The sequence below is a fragment of the Triturus cristatus genome, chromosome 3_2, assembly GCF_964204655.1.
Source record: "Triturus cristatus chromosome 3_2, aTriCri1.1, whole genome shotgun sequence".
NCBI classification, from domain to species: Eukaryota; Metazoa; Chordata; class Amphibia; order Caudata; family Salamandridae; genus Triturus; species Triturus cristatus.
In genome coordinates this window covers 672,032,470-672,053,212 of record NC_140584.1, presented here as the reverse complement: position 1 = coordinate 672,053,212, position 20,743 = coordinate 672,032,470, and positions in this window count along the sequence as shown.

Genomic DNA, 20,743 nt, shown 5'->3' with positions numbered 1-20,743 from the left:
TAAGGTCGAGTGTTCTTTCAAAAATAATGCATTGTCTTTTAGTCTTTTAATTACCTTGAGTAGGCTGTGTAGCAGGCAGGCGCGCTGTATTTAATTTAGAGTCCTGTGCTCCAAAAGTTCCAAGCTGTTTGGAACTCAAAGCCTCGTACTGCTGACAAAGACATCCTCGTATCAGCAGGCGATAGTGCCTTCTCCACGGCTGGGGCCGCCGTGTAGTAATCTGAATAAACAAAGTGCCCGTAGCATTTGAGAAGCACTCAACAGGTCTCTGCCCTCCGGGCTTCCAGATCAGCATGCCTTTTCTGCATCACAAAACATTAAACGCCCAACGCGTTTCAGGGAAACCTCCCCTTCCTCATGGGCTCCTGTAGAAAGACACTCGATTTTACACCATAAACATTTCGACCTTTTATTAAGACAAGCCCCCTAGTGGGCGTATACTAAGTGCATCGTCCATCATGGTTTGCTGAGACTTGTGGTCCGATATGGTGCAAGTTAAATGTTCCCTTACGGTAAGGTCGAGTGTTCTTTCAAAAATAATGCATTGTCTTTTAGTCTTTTAATTACCTTGAGTAGGCTGTGTAGCAGGCAGGCGCGCTGTATTTAATTTAGAGTCCTGTGCTCCAAAAGTTCCAAGCTGTTTGGAACTCAAAGCCTCGTACTGCTGACAAAGACATCCTCGTATCAGCAGGCGATGGTGCCTTCTCCACGGCTGGGTCCGCCGTGTAGTAATCTGAATAAACAAAGTGCCCGTAGCATTTGAGAAGCACTCAACAGGTCTCTGCCCTCCGGGATTCCAGATCAGCATGCCTTTTCTGCATCACAAAACATTAAACGCCCGACGCGTTTCAGGGAAACCTCCCCTTCCTCATGGGCTGCTGTAGAAAGACACTCGATTTTACACCATAAACATTTTGACCTTTTATTAAGACAAGCCCCCTAGTGGGCGTATACTAAGTGCATCGTCCATCATGGTTTGCTGAGACTTGTGGTCCGATATGGTGCAAGTTAAATGTTCCCTTACGGTAAGGTCGAGTGTTCTTTCAAAAATAATGCATTGTCTTTTAGTCTTTTAATTACCTTGAGTAGGCTGTGTAGCAGGCAGGCGCGCTGTATTTAATTTAGAGTCCTGTGCTCCAAAAGTTCCAAGCTGTTTGGAACTCAAAGCCTCGTACTGCTGACAAAGACATCCTCGTATCAGCAGGCGATAGTGCCTTCTCCACGGCTGGGGCCGCCGTGTAGTAATCTGAATAAACAAAGTGCCCGTAGCATTTGAGAAGCACTCAACAGGTCTCTGCCCTCCGGGCTTCCAGATCAGCATGCCTTTTCTGCATCACAAAACATTAAACGCCCGACGCGTTTCAGGGAAACCTCCCCTTCCTCATGGGCTGCTGTAGAAAGACACTCGATTTTACACCATAAACATTTCGACCTTTTATTAAGACAAGCCCCCTAGTGGGCGTATACTAAGTGCATCGTCCATCATGGTTTGCTGAGACTTGTGGTCCGATATGGTGCAAGTTAAATGTTCCCTTACGGTAAGGTCGAGTGTTCTTTCAAAAATAATGCATTGTCTTTTAGTCTTTTAATTACCTTGAGTAGGCTGTGTAGCAGGCAGGCGCGCTGTATTTAATTTAGAGTCCTGTGCTCCAAAAGTTCCAAGCTGTTTGGAACTCAAAGCCTCGTACTGCTGACAAAGACATCCTCGTATCAGCAGGCGATGGTGCCTTCTCCACGGCTGGGGCTGCCGTGTAGTAATCTGAATAAACAAAGTGCCCGTAGCATTTGAGAAGCACTCAACAGGTCTCTGCCCTCCGGGCTTCCAGATCAGCATGCCTTTTCTGCATCACAAAACATTAAAACGCCCGACGCGTTTCAGGGAAACCTCCCCTTCCTCATGGGCTGCTGTAGAAAGACACTCGATTTTACACCATAAACATTTCGACCTTTTATTAAGACAATCCTCTGCTGATGACATATGTGTCTTTATGAAAAAAAAATATTTGTAATATATGTATAGCTAAAATTTAATGGAAGAAGACATGGGCAAATAAGTGTCTAAATACAGTATTAGCATCAGCAGAGGATTGCGGTCGCGTGAGTTATAGTTGCCTGCACTAACTATAACGGGGGAATTTCATTGGTTTTTATGAGTAAAATGTCCAGCTAACTATAACATGTGTGAAACCTATGGTTTTTTCAGTGAATTTGCAAGGTTTTTTAAATGCTAATTCCTAACTATAACGTGTGTGAAACCTATGGTTTTTTCAGTGAATTTGCACAGTTTTTAAAATGCTAAGTTATGTATTTATTATTTATTTATTTATTTATTTTTAAGGTTTTTCACCATGCGTGTACCGTGCGCGCACGTTACGCCCACGTTACGCCGTTCGCGTAATTTTCCCGTTTCTACTGTGCGTGCACGGTAAGCACACTCTGCGATTTTTTGTAAAAATATTAAAATTATTTATGGCCCTTGGGGGTCCTTTGGGGACCCCCTGACAATGGCTAGGGGGTCAGGAACTGTCCACCCTGCCCCCTTTTCATGTTCTCCACGTTTATTTTTCCCCTCCCTCGGACTGCGAGAGACAAAATGGCGGCCGACACTTCCTGGTTTCGACCGATTCGAATGTTTATTAAGATCTAACAACCAATCAGAATTGCGCTGGCGCACGGCAGGGTGCGCTTACCGTACGCGTACGGTGCGCGCCTATGGATATATATATGCTTTTAAATGCTATTTTCTCAGAAAATACTGAACAGATTTACACCAGACCTGCAAAAGGCACATCCCTGACCTGAGGACTACCTCTCTGCCAAATTTCAAGGTTTTCTGTTCAGCCGTTCGGGCTGTAGCGCGGACTAAAGGTCCTATGGGAAAATACATGAGGAAAACGCGTTTTGGGACCCCCCCTTTTTCTCAGCCCCGCTTGACGAATTCACCCGAGACTTTCAGGGAAGTAGCGGAGCGGAGCGCCCCACCTATTTTGAAAATTTCGTGAGGATTCGTCAATCGACGCAAAAGTTATTCCAAATAGAATGTTGCGGATTTCCTATGGAAACACGGTCCTAACTATAACTATCTACTGGCGACCGCCAGTAGATAATATATATATATATATATATTTATGTACATATTACCTACTGGCAGCCGCCAGTAGGTAGATATAGTTAGGACCTATTTTCCATAGGAAATCCGCAACATTCTATTTGGAATAACTTTGGCGCCGATTGACGAATCTTCACAAAATGTTCCAAACTTTTGGCCAGCTCCGGTCCGCTCCTATCCTGAAAGTTTCACGGTGATACAACAAGCGGGGGCCAAAAAAAAAGGGGGGTCCCAAAACGCGTTTTCCCCATGCATTTTCCCATTGGACGTTTAGCTGCAGCTACAGCCCGAACTGCTAAACGGAATTACACCAAATTTGGCAAAGAGGTAGTCCTCAGTTCAGACTCGTACTTTTACTTAAATGGTGTAAATCCGTTTGGTAGTTCCTGAGAAAATTAGAGTTAAAAGTACATATATATCTATGGCCTCAGAGGATCCGCGCACCCTCCCGATCACAAGCTGAATTTTAATTGGCTGCCAACACTCTGAATCAACACTCTGAATCAGGAAGTGTTGGCAGCCAGAACCGAGGCACAAGAAACCCCTTAAAAAAGGTGCAAAACGCAAAAAGGGGGCAGGGTAGAAATACCCTGACCCCCTAGGCCTGCTCAGGGGGTTCCACAAGGACCCCCAAGGCCCCAAAAAATAAAAACAAAAAAAAAAAAAACGGAGGATGCGCGCTGAGTGCGCGCATCCTGCCGATAGAAAAAGAATTCGCATATTTCCTACATATGCTAATTTGCCCCCGGGGGCTCAAATCCCGGGTGCATATTGAAAAAGGAGTGGGGGGGTCCCAATCCCCCCACACTGCCCCGGGGACCGCCACCCCCTGGGGCACTAACATAAACTAGGCGGGGGGCTCATGGCCCCCTGCAGTCCCGGGGACCGCCAACCCCTGGGGCTTCTTAAAAATGGGTGGGGGGGCTCTCAGGCCCCCCCAACCCCGGGGACCGCCATCCCCGGGGCAACTTTAAAATAGGTGGGGGGGCTCTCAGGCTCCCCCAGCCCCGCGGACCACCATCCCCCAGGGCTTGTTTAAAATGGCTGCTGGGGCTCTCAGGCCCCCCCAGCCCCGGGGACCGCCACCCCCGGGTCAACTTTAAAATGTGGGAGGGGGCCACGTGGCCCCCCTCCTGGAGCCTTGTACAGGCCCTGGGGACCACCACCCCCCAGGGCCGGCTCCTGCAGTGTCCCGGGGTGCCCACCCCCGGGACACTGCTGTTTGCAATGGCAGGGCGGGAACCTCGTGCCAATTTTTTTTTTTTAAATGGCCGGCCCCGGGGGATGGGGTCCCCGGCGCCTTAACCTTAAGTGGCCAGAGGAGGGGGGCTACGCAGCCCCCCTACAAAAAAAGATGAAAAAAGTTGGGCATGCCCCGGGGGATGGGGTCCCCGGGGCGTGGAATTGCCACGGAAGGGGGCCCCCTTCCCGTAAATTATTTTTGGAAATTTGAATTTGGGGTGAGGCCCTGGGGGATGGGGTCCCCAGGGCCACAAAATAGTAAAAGGAAGGGGGGCCACACAGCCCCCCTTTAAAATAAAAAAAATAAAAAACAAGAAGCGATCGTCCCTAGGCCCCGCCCCCTCACAAGCACACATTGATTCCCCTTCAATACTGGGGGTCCCTGGGGGCCAACTAGCCCACCAGGTACCTCCAGTAAGCGCCACAGGGCTGCGTTGCAGAGAGGTGTTCCAGGCCACGCCCTATTTACACCTCTGTGCAACGCAGACTTGTGGCGCTTACTGGAGGTACCTGGTGGGCTAGTTGGACCCCAGATACCCTCAGAATTCAAAGGGACTTAATCCCCCAACTTAAAACGTGCCACGGGGCGCATTTGCACAATGGTGAAGGTAGGGGACGGGGCCTGAGGTTATATGTGTGCAAACACGCCCTGTGGCGCGTTTTAAGTTGGGGAATCAATTCCTCTTCAATCCTGAGGTCGCCTGGGGGTCAACTAGCCCACCAGGTACCTCCAGTAAGTGCCACGGAGCTGCATTGCAGAGTGTTGTAAAAAGGGGCGTGGCCTCTGAACACCTCTCTGCAACCCAGCTCCCTGGCGCATACTGGAGGTACCTGGTGGACTAGTCGGCCCCCAGGGGACCTCAGGATTGAGGAGGAATTAATTCCCCAACTTAAAACGCGCCACAGGGCGTGTTTGCACACATATCACCTCAGGCCCCACCCCTTCCTTCACAATTGTGCAAATATTCCTCTAAAATCAGCCGAACTACGAATTCCGATTTACTCACCTGTTATCAGGAGAGAACCCAGGGCTGCATCTTTTAGCCCAGTACTGACCCTGAAAAGTAATTCTAAGCGTACTTACCAGTAACTTGTATTTCCTTCCATAGGAATCCATTGTGTGGTTTTCAGCAGAAAAGTTTTTAAGTGTCTATTTTCACAAACTAAAAATATTCCTAAAAAATCATCTGTATGACTTAAACACATTCTTTCAACTGTTTATAGGAGATTCACCAGTGCTGGATCCAGGATCCAACACTGAGTAAGAAAAGGTAACGATAACACTACTTACCTGCTAAGTGAATCTTCTGCCATAGGATAACATTGGTGATTCTATGTGAAAAAAATTCTAAGTGTCAACTTTTAAAATACAATAATATTCCTTAAAAATCACGACTGTAACCAAAACGCTTTTACTCAACTGTTTACAGGAGATGTCCAAGGACTGAATCTAGGATCCAGTCCTGTGGTTAGAAAAGTAATCCATAAAGTAACTAATTGCATTTGACTAGAAATTCATATTGAGCTCAATGTTGCATTGAGTTTGAAATTGTGTTGCCCATTGCAACAACTGTAACTACTGTACTTAAAAGTCTATTGCCCATTTGCAAAGTATTTAATCTAAAGTAATTCATTCTGAGACAGTATATTTTGTATTGTAATGTATAATGTAATTATAATGTAATTTTAAAAAAAGAAATCTAAAAATAAATAGTTTAAAAAATGTAGTAAATCAGTATCAAAAAAATCAGTATAACAATTAATACATTAAAAATTGTCATTTACAAAACCTTTGAAATTCACTGAAAAAACCATAGGCTTCAGGCCTGATATAGTTAGGAATTAGCATTTAAAAAACCTTTGAAATTCACTGAAAAAACCATAGGTTTCAGGCATGATATAGTTAGGAATTAGCATTTAAAAAACCTTTGAAATTCACTGAAAAAACCATAGTTTTCAGGCCTGATATAGTTAGGAATTATCATTTAAAAAACCTTAGAAATTCCCTGAAAAAACAATAGGTTTTAGGGGTGTTATAGTTAGCTGGACATTTCACTCGAACAAAACCATTGAAATTCCTCCGATATAGTTAGTTGTACTAACTACATCTCGCGCGCCCGCAATCTACTGCTGATGATGTCACATATTACATCATTCATGACATGGTCAGTGACATCACTGATGACATCTCAAATGACATCAATGATGACATCACTGATGACATCATCCACGTGACAATCAGATACACCTCATCAGACACTAGTATAACCTTTCATCACTCACTGTAAAATACAAAGTACCAGATTTAAAACCATTGACACACCAATACAAGTTTCTAAACACCCACTCAGTGATTTCTAGATCTATAGACACATCTAATCACTTACCTATAGATTCACTCATACATGCTGTCAATGATCAATAGAACAGTATCAAATAAACTTATACACCTATATCGACATTACACACCAGCACACATCCTAATCACTTATGAAGTCATCCTACTAACTTATGCAAACAATGGATCATACTTACTTTTACTTAGCTATACATTTATAAAAACACCACTTCATCTATTCATATAGATAATAACTCATACTTAGTGTGTTATAAAAACACTATTACAAGTATACAGTTATCCATACAGTCACTCATACAATCACTGACTCTTTTGTATACTTATTTCTATACAACAACTGACACATACACTGGCTTTTATTTTTCTAGTTTGTTGGATATGTACCATTGAGACATATATTTGCTCATCACCACACCCATAAAGATATTCACTCACCCAAACACATGTTATAACATGTAGTTTTAACTTCATATACCTACTGAATCAACTATTCACACATCTTTGGCCTGTCACACCCCCCACCGAACCACACACATTCACTCTCCCATACAAATACTCAGTTAACTAATCAATAACTAATATAGACTTTCACGTAGCTAGTAACCAACTGGTGCAGCAGTTTACAGAACAACTGACAAAGTGATATAGATATTCACACAGTTTAGTCAATATCCAATATATTTAGTGAGACACTATAAATTAGTCAAGTAGACAGTCAATCACACTGCTACTAAATCCTCCATCCAGATATTTATATTTATATATCCACTCATTCTTCAATGCAAATTGCTATATATTTATAATACATATTTAAATAACGAACCAAACCACATTCACTGGATGATGTCATCAGTGATGTCATCAGTGATGTCATTTTAGATGTCATCAGTGATGTCACTGACCATGTCATGAATGATGTAATATGTGACATCATCAGCAGTGGATTGCGGGCGCGCAAGATGTAGTTAGTACAACTAACTATAGAGGAATTTCAATGGTTTTGTTCGAGTGAAATGTCCAGCTAACTATAACACCCCTAAAACCAATTGTTTTTTCAGTGAATTTCTAAGGTTTTTCAAATGCTAATTCCTAACTATATCAGGCCTGAAACTTATGGTTTTTTCAGTGAATTTCAAAGGATTTTTAAATGCTAATTCCTAAGTATATCAGGCCTGAAACCTACGTTTTTTCAGTGAATATATATATATATATATATATCTCAGTCTCTCAGACTAAGAAAGAGCGCACTCACTCGTAGATTTTTATGTAAACGACTTTATTTTTCTTGCCAAGCCCAACGCGTTTCACCTCTTCCAGAGGCTTGATCATGGGATGAGATCACATGACAAGTACGTTTCTTTTATGTTTAGCACACATTCACTTCCTGTTCTATTTTATCTAGTGCATTGTGGTTAGTGAAGTATTTTAAAGTGATATATATTAAGTGCTTGCTGTCAAGTGAAATTAAAAACTGTTGCCACGCATGCAGATCTATGACAGTTATATTTCTAGTACTTTGGTGTACTTTTTCCTTTCTTGTCATCCATCGTTGATCGCCTTTTTTGTTATACAATCCTCTATTACATTTTCATTTTCATTCTTTAACTGCGCGGTGTACAGAGGGGCTTCTGGGACTCATAGGAAATACTGTGTACTAAAAGAAACAACACTTGCCATGGAAGGAAGAGAAGCCAAACGCATAGCAGAAATGCCAAATTTGTTTACAGCCTCAATCAAACCTCGGATAGAAAGGGGAGAGGTAACAATACCCAACAACAATAAAGATAAACTAAGATACTGGGAATGGTTATCAAAAAAAGAAATAAATAAATGGTGGGAGTTGCTAACTCTTCAAAAATATGTAGAAGTGAAGAGGATTCCAAAGGGTCTATGCCTAACACTGATGCCGAGCCACCAAGATACCAGCGGCGAACTTCTACAAGAATGGGGGGAATATCTATTAGACTCCCCAATAGGTCTGATAATTATTCTCATCAAATACATCGATAAAACCCTGAAAGAGATAAGAAAAGAACTACAAAGTGTGGAAGAAGAAATAGAAAAACTAACTCTCACAGAAGAACAACAAAAATTAAAATCAGATATCCTCAAAAATCTGGATAAACACGAAGAACGAGTAAAACTAAGGAAACAAGTGAAATTCCAGAGGGACAAAGCAGATTTTGAGGAGGGGAGAATTTTCACCTTCGGTAAACAATATGAGATGAGAAAAAACAAATCTCAACTTGAAGCATCTGCTCAAGAAACATCCAGCTTTGACTCTCTATCTAGCATAGATTCAAGTGAAGGAGAAATTAACACTCTCCAAACCGTAGAAATGGGAAAAAAGACCAACTTTTTAATGGAAAGGCATATGGCATTGGAACAACAAAACACAAACAAATAAACAAAAAGAGGCAGAGGAAGAGGCTGGAATTGGGGAGGAAGAGGAAAACCAGAAGAGGCCAGAGAGGACAGGGGAGAGGCAAAGGCCAATGTATGATCGAGAGACAGATTGAGACAACTGCGGAAGTAGAAACAATAAATTGGATCACTAAAGAATTAAACATAATCAACCTGTCATCACAAACCAAGACTCCCCAAGAAAACAAAGTCCTTAGAAAAGGCTTAAATTTCTGCCCCACGTCACATCTAAATATAGCAGAGACAAGAATAGACTTGTACAAATACACAAGGAAGTTGAAACTTGCAAGAAAAAGAAGCCATATCAGAACTGCAAAAAACAATACCCATGGAAGGGGCTAGTGAAATTGGGCTCAAACTGAAATCTAAATTCTACCCAGTCTTACCCCCTGGGGATAAAATAGACGTATTTTATGAAGCAATAATGGAAGAACTTTATAGAATAACACCGAACAGGAGTAAGAACAACTTGAATGTAAAACAAAAGGAGACATTAAAAAATTTGCAAGACGACAAAACGATTGAAATAAAACCGGCAGACAAAGGCGGAAATATTGTTATTCTTAACAAAATTGACTATATCGAAGAAGTAAAACGCCAACTGTCAGATGGGGAATGTTATGCACTATTAAATAAAGATCCGACAATAGAACTACAAAGTAAACTAAACAAGCTTCTCACAGACTGGCGACAAAAGGGCCTGATTGATGAAGATGAATACAGATATCTTGACAAGAAACATCCGACATTACCAACTTTCTATTGCCTTCCAAAAGTGCATAAAAATCGAGAAAAACCGCCGGGCAGACCCATAGTCTCCGCGAATAACTCTTTACTGGAACCAATATCCAACTATACCGATCATTTTTTGTCACCCCTAGTGAAAGACCTCAAATCTTATCTAAAAGACATAACAGACTTACTGAAGAAATTAGAGAAAGTGAAATGGAGATCAGGCTAAAAATTAATGACAATGGATGTGGTATCATTATATACCAACATTGAACATTCTATTGGAATAGAAGCCTGTAAATATTATTTGGGAAAACGCAACATACAGTACAAAGAACACAATGAGCTGTTGAATGAAATGATTTCACTGTGTCTAACTAACAACATTTTCCTTTTTAACAAACAGATCTATAGACAGACAAGGGGATGTGCAATGGGATTTTCGTTCTCACCAAATTATGCGAACCTCACAATGGGTTGGTTCGAACAAAATCTAGCATGGAATACTGCAAATTATGAGTGGAGAGAGAAAATCATACAATGGCTGAGATTCATAGATGATCTCTTGATTATTTGGAACGGGACCAAAGAAGAGTTTATTAGATATTTTGATAAACTGAACGATTCCTCAGCTAAATTGAAGTTCACATATGACATAAGCTCAGAAAGAGTCATATTCCTAGATACAGAAATATACATAGAGAATTACTCTTTACAGACCATGTTGCACAGAAAAAGCACTGCAACAAATGCCACACTACATGGGGAGAGCTTCCACAATGAAAATCTGAAGTGGAGCATCCCATATGGGGAGTTTCTAAGACTCAAACGAAACTGCTCTAATAACCAAGAGTTTCTCAGGAATAGTAGAGATGCAAGTAATCGCTTCCTTGCTCGAAAATATCCAAAGAAGGTAGTCATCAAAAGCCTGGACAGAGTGCTGATACAAGATCGTAATACCATCTTACAACAGAAAAAAGAAATGATCATAAAATCAGACTGATTACGACATACAGTGCAGAGAACAAAAAACTGATCAAAATAATCAGAAAACACTGGGGTATTTTAAAATTGGACACAACAATGGCGGACATTATAGGAGACCATCCAGAAATATCATATAAAAGAGCTAGAAACATCGGGGACCAAATTGTCCACAGCCACTTCCAAGATGCTCCTAAAAAAACATGGCTACAAAGGGAATGCTTCTGGCCATGTAAACAGTGCAAGGTCTGCAAAATTGCTACTCCGTTGAAGGAAGTGAGCATCAAAAAGGGCATGACCTGGAAGATACGACAACATCTTACATACAAAAGCTCTTAGGTGATATACATGATTGAATGTCCCTGCCATAAAAGATACATAGGAAGCACAATTTTTGAAGTCAAAAAACGCATCCTAGAACATGTTCGAGCCACGACTCACAAAGATCGAACAAATGCAGTGGCGAGACACATGGAGAAGTTTCACAACGGTGATTGGGAAGCCATGAGATATTGGGCTTTGGAACAGATACCAACATCAGAAAGAGGAGGGGATCGACTGAAAATCCTCCGACAAAAAGAATCTAAACATATTCTCACCTTTAGAACGCGGGATCCAAGAGGCTTGAATCAGAGTGAGGAACTGTATGTTCACTTATAAACAAAGGATATTCATCCCCCTTGTAACTATATAAAGCTCGGAATGTTATGCTCACCAGAGAGCAAAAAAGAGCAAAATAAGAAAAGAGGATGACAGACTTCTGAACTGATAAAGTTAAAGAATTAAAATGAAAATGTAATAGAGGATTGTATAACAAAAATGGCGATCAACGATGCATGACAAGAAAAGAAAAAGCACACCAAAGTACTAGAAATAGAACTGTCATAGATCTGCATGCGTGGCAACAGTTTTTAATTTCAATTGACAGCAAGCACTTAATATATATCACTTTAAAATACTTCACTAACCACAATGCACTAGATAAAATAGAACAGGAAGGGAATGCGTGCTAAACATAAAAAAAACGTACTTGTCATGTGATCTCATCCCGTGATCAAGCCTCTGGAAGAGGTGAAATGCGTTGGGCTTGGCAAGAAAAATAAAGCCGTTTACATAAAAATCTACGAGTGAGTGCGCTCTTTCTTAGTCTGAGAGACTGAGAGACTAAGTCTGGTGTATAGATATCGGCTGGATCCTGACGAAGAGATACGCACCGCGCTACATGAGGAGCGCCAATGTCGAAAGAGGATCCAATTTTGATTTTGATATATATATATATATATATATATATATATATATATATATATATAGATCTATCTTATCTATATATATATTCACTTAAAAAACCATAGGTTTCACACGTTATAGTTAGGTGGATATTTCACTCGTAATAAAACAATGAAATTCCCCCGTTATAGTTACTTCGTATAACTATAACTCGTGCACCCGCAATCCTCTGCTCATGACGTCACATATTACATCACTCATGACATAGTCAGTGGCATCACTCTTGACATCACTGATGACATCATCCTTGTGATAGAGTGGCGGTCGCGCGAGTTATAGTTATCTGAAGTAACTATAACGGGGGAATTTCATTGTTTTTTTACGAGTGAAATATCCACCTAACTTTAACATGTGTGAAACCTATGTTTTTTTCAGTGAATTTGTATGATTTTTTAAATGCTAAGTTATATATGTATTAGTATTTTTTTTATATATTTATTTTTCAATAAACTACGTATTAAAATTGTAAAAAAAAAATTTTTATGGTTTTTCACCATGCGCGCACGGTGCGCACACCCCCGCGATTTAAAAAAACAAAAAATGTAAATGTTTTTTTCCGGCTTCAGGGTCCTTGAGGGACCCCCTGACAAAGGCTAGGGGGTCAGGAACTCTCTACCCTGCCCCCTTTTCACGTTCGCCACCTTCCTTTTCCACTCTCGCACTGAAAACAAACAAAATGGCGGCCGACACTTCCTGATTTCGACCAATTCGAACGTTGACTGACATGTAACAACCAATCAGAATTACGCTCGCGCACGTTAGGGTGCGCGCACGGTGCGCGCACGGTGCGCGGCTATAGATATGTATGTGCTTTTTACTGCAATTTTCTCTGGAACTACTGAACAGATTGACTCCATATATGCAAAAGGCACATCCCTGACCTGAGGACTACCTCTCTGCCAAATTTCAAGTAATTCTGTTCAGCTGTTCGGGCTGTACCTTCGACTAAAGGTCCTATGGGAAAATGCATGGGGAAAACGCGTTTTGGGACCACCCTTTTTTCTCGGCCCCCGCTTGACGAATCCCCCCGAGACTTTCAGGGTAGGAGCTGAGCGGAGCGCCCCATTAGTTTTGAAAATTTCACGAAGATTCGTCAAACGGCGCCAAAGTTATTCAAAATAGAATTTTGAGATTTCCTATGGAAACACGGTCCTAACTATAACTATCTACTGGCGACCGCCAGTAGATAATATATACATATATATGTATAGATAGATCTATATATATAAACTTTTTTTTAATACACACAATGTCCTCTTTTATATTCTTATTTCATAAAGAAAAAAAGTCAGAAATAATAATTACACGAGAAATGTGTTGAGCCTTATAGTAGTCCTAGTACTTATTTCTGAGAATGGCAGAAACAAGAAACTAATATTTCTTACTGAAATTTGTCTTTCAGAAAGATCACCCCTGTGACACAAAAGTAGATTTTGATAGACAAATGTGTATATCAGATAAGTATCTCCACATATAGTAGAAATCTTTACATTAGCGCAGTGCACTCTATCACCATTTATTTGAAGACTTCGATTCTTTAACAAAAAAAATTTCCTTTCTGCAGGCAACCATGCCAGCGTAGCCAGAGCAGGTCGCAGGAATTGGAGGACACCAAGAAGACCGAAGAGAAAGCTGATAAACAGCAACACAGCTGAAGGCATTGAACAAGACGTGAGGTGACCCGGAAAGGTAAGGTAAATTATTGTTATAAAGAACAATTGTAGCCATGATGTATACATAAGTAGAGGTTTATTTAAGCTTAGATGAAGGATGGTAGTTACAGGATGGTAGATCATCAGTTAAGTAATCCAGGCCCCACCAGGAGCAGCATCCTTGCTGCTCAGCCCACAGTCTCCAACTGTCTCTCTCACACAAAATCAGGCACAACAACATTCTGCTCACTCATCCACATTCTAACAGTCCACATCCACATCACATTCATACTGGCTGAGCAGCAGGGAAAGGAAATCAAGGTACAACACATCCCCTTCCCTTGGGAACACAATACATAACAAAGGTTACAACATTACACCGTAAAAGTACATTAAAAAAGAAATATGCATTAAAGATCATACAGTTATAATTACAACATTAAAGAGAAGAAAACAAAGTGCAAATGATAACTGCAAATGTAAGAGAACAGCAGAAAGGAATTTAAAAGAGAAGTATGCAATTAACACGTGAAAACTCCAGATGTACAAGAACAAAGAAAGGAAAAGATCAAACACTTCCCAACAATATTAATGGATAATGAAAATTAGACAGTGGTAACATTGTGCAAGACTGGGGGAATGGAGGACACTAAAGAAGTGTAAATCCCTAACCACTCACCCCCTTCTACACACCACAGATTCTATAGGAAACATTTAGCAGTGGTAAAATTATACAGGACTGGGAGAGTGGGGGACATCAAAGAGATGTAAATACAACACCGCTCACCCCCTCCTTACTCCACACATTCTCAACCATAGTTAATTACGAGTGAGAGGTGTATGACCTCTGAACAAAATCCTAGGTGAGACCAAAGTATAGGGTATACGACCCATCGCACAGGGCACAAAACTGTAAATCTATCTGTTGGATCTGTATATAGTTATCTCCATTTATACATTGCATATTTATCTTGTATTGTACTTTTATGGTGCAATGTTGTAAACTTCTTTATTTAGTGTGTTCCCAACGGAAGGGGTTATGTTGTACCTTGATTTCCTTTCCCTGCTGCTCAGCCAGTATTAATGTGATGTGGATGTGGAATGTTAGAATGTTGACGAGAGAGCAGAATGTTGGAGTTCCTGGTTGTGTGAGAGAGAGACAGTTGAAGACTGTGGGCTGAGCAGCAAGGATGCTGATCCTGGTGGGGCCTTGGATTATCTTAACTGCCATCCTGTAACTACCATCTTCCATCCCAGCATAAATAAACCTTTACTCATGTTTATACCTCATGGCTACATCTGGAGTTTCTACAATTCATCTTTGTAACAACTGTCCAACCGTCTCTCTCACACACAACCAGGCACTCCAACATTCTGCTCTCTCTTCAACATTCTAACATTCCACATCCACATCACATTCATACTGGCTGAGCAGCAGGGAAAGGAAATCAAGGTACAACAGTGATCCTATGGCCAGAGATTGCAGTCGCGAAGACCAGAATGCTAAGCAATCTCCTACCGAGGGAGGATGGCCTTTATGCCTGAAGTGCTCCACCCCTGCTGCATCTGAGACCAGGAGCACGGTAGGCACGACGGTCTTCTCCCCCCAAGAACCCCCCCTGCGGGTTTGGGCATGTGAAGGAACCGCCTGTGACAGAACCGCAGCGGACGAGGAGCATGGAGGTGGTCTTCTGTGTGTAATGTGTGTTACAAAAGTCAGAACAAAAGGAGAGTGTATGATACTGCACGTCAATATCTGGATTGTGCTTCACAAGCCTAGAAATTCCAAGTATAGCTGGAAATTGAAATGATTGAATCAAATCAAAGCTGCACACTCCACATGAGAATTTTGCGTAATATTATCTAACCTAAGAGTGAGTGCTTGTGTTTCCTTCTGTAAGTTCCCAATCATGTGGGCTAAATCTGCGAGAGTGTCATTGTGCTCCTCCACTCAGGTTGAAATTTGAAGTGGGCTTATCGTTTTGTCAAATCTCACTTGTGTTTCTGCAGAGTGATAGGAAGGGCACAAAACAACTTCCCAACTTTCACACACCACCAGGGCTGCCCAATATAGGGCAAAGCTAATCAAGGTGGAATGGGGGAAGAGGAGATGGGAAGAGAAAGAACATAGGTCCCACGGAGTCAGAGCAGGAAGGTACATGGTGCCCAGATATTTTCTATACGCCCCCTGATAATAAATAAGAGAATCTAGCAATCAGTGCATTTATAAACCTTTATAAATACACCGTCCAACTGTTCTGACAAAAGCCAGTACATGTATAGAAATAAGCAATGCAAGTCCTCTCCGAGCACTCAGAATGTAATTATTAGTAATAGTCTAAAAGTTGCAAATGTTCTAGTCCATTTTAATCTATATACTTCTGTTCAGGGACGTGATTCAATCCAAATTCGATGTCTAACAACACAGTAGTTTGATACAGCTTTATCCACAATACTGCTTCATTTATGAACAGTGCAGTTTGATACAGTCGGTTCATCAAGACTTCATACAGCCAACACATGTTCCGTTGTGTGTTATTTCACACCTCGACTTCTTTAGGGCAAATGTCACTGGAGACCAATAACAACTTGAGTCTGACACCCTAGCGTTGTTATCCACAATATTTCTTCGAAAGTATCCAAGTATGTCCATATCCACAGAACATGATGCTTTGAAACCTTGAGGAAATGGACCCACGGAGTCAATACACTTGTAGCACCAGATCCAATTTAATAGTCATGAGGATAGTGTTCGATAAGGAACAACATCATGGTGTACCCAGAGTGTTCTGTGGCCTACAACCGTGGAAGACAGCACCACTGTCACTAATGTATGTGGGCGCAGAGGCTTGGAATCATGCTAAGCCTCAATGCGGGATGGCACATTTACAATGTAAAACCAGAACACACTGGTGGGTATGATTGAATGCACTACAAGCCGCATTAGTAATTGGACACACCTGTGAAGCCCATTGGAGGGCAGATCAGCACGCATTTGAAAAGCAAGGGAGACAGTGCCTCTATGTAACTCCAGGATAGCCTATGAATAAGGAGCAGTAGGCTCTGAAACGAAAGCAAACAAATGGATTGTGTTTTTCTGGTTTAAATAAAGGATTCAGTGGAACCATCTACCTGCGAGTGCATCCTCAATTCAGGGCAACGATGGAGACATATATATATAAAGCACGGACTCGAGCCGAAGGACCCGAGGAGTGCCGACAGCAGCCGGAGGTAGGAGCTGTATCCCACGTTACCACACTGGGTAGAGGGGTGTGCTTGAGACTGAAAACTGTGAAGTTACCACGCAATATCTATTAGGATATAAATACTCACGGTGCCATAGTCTATCTATAACATATATTGAATACAGCTCAACGATATGTCAGCAGAGACGCTCAGAGATCGTGAGGCTGCGGCTTCAGCGATGTTCGATGATTTGAATATGCCAAGTACTAACTACATAGCCCATAATGCACCAGCAACAACTAAAAACGCAAGTCTTCGTGATAAATATCGGAGCTTAGAGAAGCTGATGAAAGGCGAACAAAGCAAGTGGTGGGAGGGTCGCTCCCTTCAGCGCTATCTGGATGTTGGAAGGATCCCTCGGGGACTGCGCATACTAATCGCCCCCAGTTACGAGACACCAGATCCGCAGATGCTAAAAGAGTGGGCTGAAACCAATCTGGAATCCTCTAAAAGATTGGTAATCTTGCTAGTCAAGGATGCAGAGTCAGACCGCCTGAAAATACAAGGACAAATAGACATTCTGAATGGTGAAATAGAAACCATGGGCCAAAAGGAGGAATCTAAGAAACTAAAAGAGAAAATGCTACTACGTTTAAAAAACAAGAGGAGGGGGGCGTGGCCTAGTAAGATGGCTGACTGGTAGTGTACCGAGTCAGCTCCGGCCCCACGGACTTCCAAGAGCGGCTAAGCGGGAGCTCTGGAGAGGTGCAAACCCCGCGAGGCGATCACGGAACGCTCCGAGAGGCAGATGTCACTGTGGTGAGGCTGTTTAGACCCCAGAAACGTGTGAAATCGAGCTGTGACTCGAGCGCCGTGGGCGGACAAAACGGCGGCCGCGGGCCGCGAATGATCGCCGAGCGTGGATCCACAAAATCGAGGGAGAGCGACTGGAGGCATGTCGAGCGGTGCGCTGGGCAGGGGCAACCCTGTGAATTGAAGAGGCTATGGAAAGGCTGGAAATAAGAGCGGGGATCACGCGCCAGGTGAAAACAACGGAGGAACCTCTATGAGCGGCTTCGTTCACCGCCGCTACAGAGACCACAAAACGAAGCGGCTTGTCACCGGGACTCGGCGCGATTTACATGACGGCAATACCTGCAGGTTAGAGGGGACGGTGAATCGAAGGGCACTCAACAGTAAAGCTTACTCGGGGCACGGTGCCTGACCTTAAGATGGCGGCTGAGTGAGACGCTTCAGAGCGCCGAGGGAGACACAATAACACTGGCCCCATAGTGCGCCTGGATCAGAAGGAAACTGGAGGTGGAGAGGGCAGCTGAAAGTGGTCAGAACCGATAACCAGCAGGTCCCGGGTTGACAACAGGGCGACTACCAGCAGAGCATACCGACAAAGCCAAGGAGGCTCCCAATTTCAGGTAGCTGGCTCAGGAGGTCATGTGGCGGTGCATAGTCGCTGGAGGGACATAAGGCTGGAAGGGACGAATCACTGAAGAACAAGGCGGACGCTCTGATGGGGAGGACGTCCCGCACGCTCCCGATTAAGAAGACAGCAAAGCCACAGTAAAATCGCGTGGCACAGTACTTCCAGACACTGTCCAGATCCACCGACGAGGGGGGTACGAGCGGAGGAGACGGTATGGCCTTAACTAAAGACGACTTGGTCGCCACTCTACGGGACTTCAAAAAAGACCTCTGCGGGGAGCTCAAACGGGACCTCCACTCTAGCTTGGACCAACTATGTGGGGACCTGACGGAGAAGCTTGGCGACTTGCGCCGAGATGTGGACGCGGTGGGATCCCGGGTCCTGGAGGTAGAGGAGAAGATGCAAGCCTTAGATAAAGCCTCCATGGCCTCCCAAGCAGAATGTAAAGAGCTTCGCACACAGCTGGTGCAGTCAGCCCTGAAGCTGGAAGATATGGAGAACCGTACCCGGAGAGAGAATATACGGGTGAGAGACCTGGAAGAAGGCGCAGAAGGCACGGACCTGGAGGCGTTCATTATCGGCCTCTTTGGTGAGTTGGTGAACCGGCCAAACATGAAAATAAAGCTTGAACGGGTGCACAGGGTCGGACCACCGGTTAACGGAGAACGCAGGAGACCTAGGGACATCCTGGCTAAGTTGCATGCCTTTCCAGTCAAGGAGGCCATCTTGGAAGCTGCCAAAAAGAAGAAGGAGGTCTCGTTCCAAGGATACAGCTGCTCTCTGTACCAAGATTTATCGCAAGCCACTCTAGTGCGTCGCCAGCAGCTCCTCCCGGTAACCAGCAAGCTTCGAGAGGAAAACGTGCGCTACAGATGGACATATCCCTTCGGGCTCAGCTTTGAACGGCAAAATAAAAGACATCATATAACAGAGCTGAAGGAGGGTCTACGCATTTTGGGCCTACCCACAGAGGCAGAGGACGCCGAGGTCCCAGAGTCGTCAGGTACCAAGACAGCCAGACCACAGGGTGAGCAATGGCGCCTGGCTCCTCGCCAGCGAGGAGGGCCCAATCGTGAGTAATAGCCGAGGAGCTGTGACTAGAGATTCATCAGGAGGAAGGAAGGTCGCACCCTCGGGGGGTCTCCCGACAGGAGAGCACTGGTCTCCCAGCAGCGGTCCCAAGATGACGACGACGGGGCTGAGACAGGACCATTGAGAAGAGCGGCCGTCTCTAACTGGACACTGAGGTTTTTGTTTTTCATTTGCCTTCTATCTAGCACACATGTTGATGTTTCCGCCGGTTGCGGAGCAAGTGGGTTGGGCCTGGAGTCCGTTGGGGCTGGGTCTTGGTTCCCTTCCCTGGAACTACTCAAGGTATGAGGTGTTCCATGGTCTGGTTCCTTTGGTTGGGGGGGCGGAAGGGGGGGAGGGGGGGAGGTAGGGGGGACATGTTTGGGGTTGGGGACAGAGGTGGCAGGATGCAACGACGACACAGAGGGGGCAATCTGGGGCAAGGTGAGGCATCAAGGGCGGACAGGTCGAGGCAGAGGCAGACAGGCGCCGCAGACTGGGGCGGATGGAGCAAACAACACACGTAGAAAGGGAGGTTTCCGACTACACATGAGCAGAGCGGGGAGGGGGATAAACATTTAAGATGGTGACGTGGGCTACATGGAACGTGAAAGGGCTGAACGCACCCCAGAAACGCCAGAAGGTATTAAAGTATATTATAGACAGGCAGATTAAGGTAGTCGCCCTGCAGGAAACGCACCTTAAAAAGGAAGACACTGGTCGGCTCAAACATAGGGCATACCCACAGATTTTTCACTCAGCTGCCAACACAAAACATAATCGGGTGGCAGTGCTGTTCCACAATTCCACCCCCTTTCAAGTAGCGGACACAAATAGAGATAAGGACGGGAGATGGATCATGCTCAAGGGGAGACTACAAGACCAACTCTGTACAATTGCGGTAGTATACGCCCCGAACACTGGACAGGCGGCGTTCACAAGGCGCCTGTTGGATTCCCTCGGCAGTTTTGCAGAAGGTGTTATCATATTGATGGGGGACTTTAATTTCTTGTGGGATGGACACCTAGATGGCTCCCAAATTACAGGAGAAAGAACGACAGTGTTTCCAACACGAGTCAAAGAGCGCTTCGACTCCCTTGGTCTCCGAGATGGGTGGCGGGCATTACACAGGACAACGAAAGACTATACTTTCTATTCCTATGTCCATCGGACTTACACTCGGATAGACTATATTTTCTTAAATCAAGCATTGGTGGGGAAGGTGACAGGAGCGCAAATTCTCCCCATATCGGTCT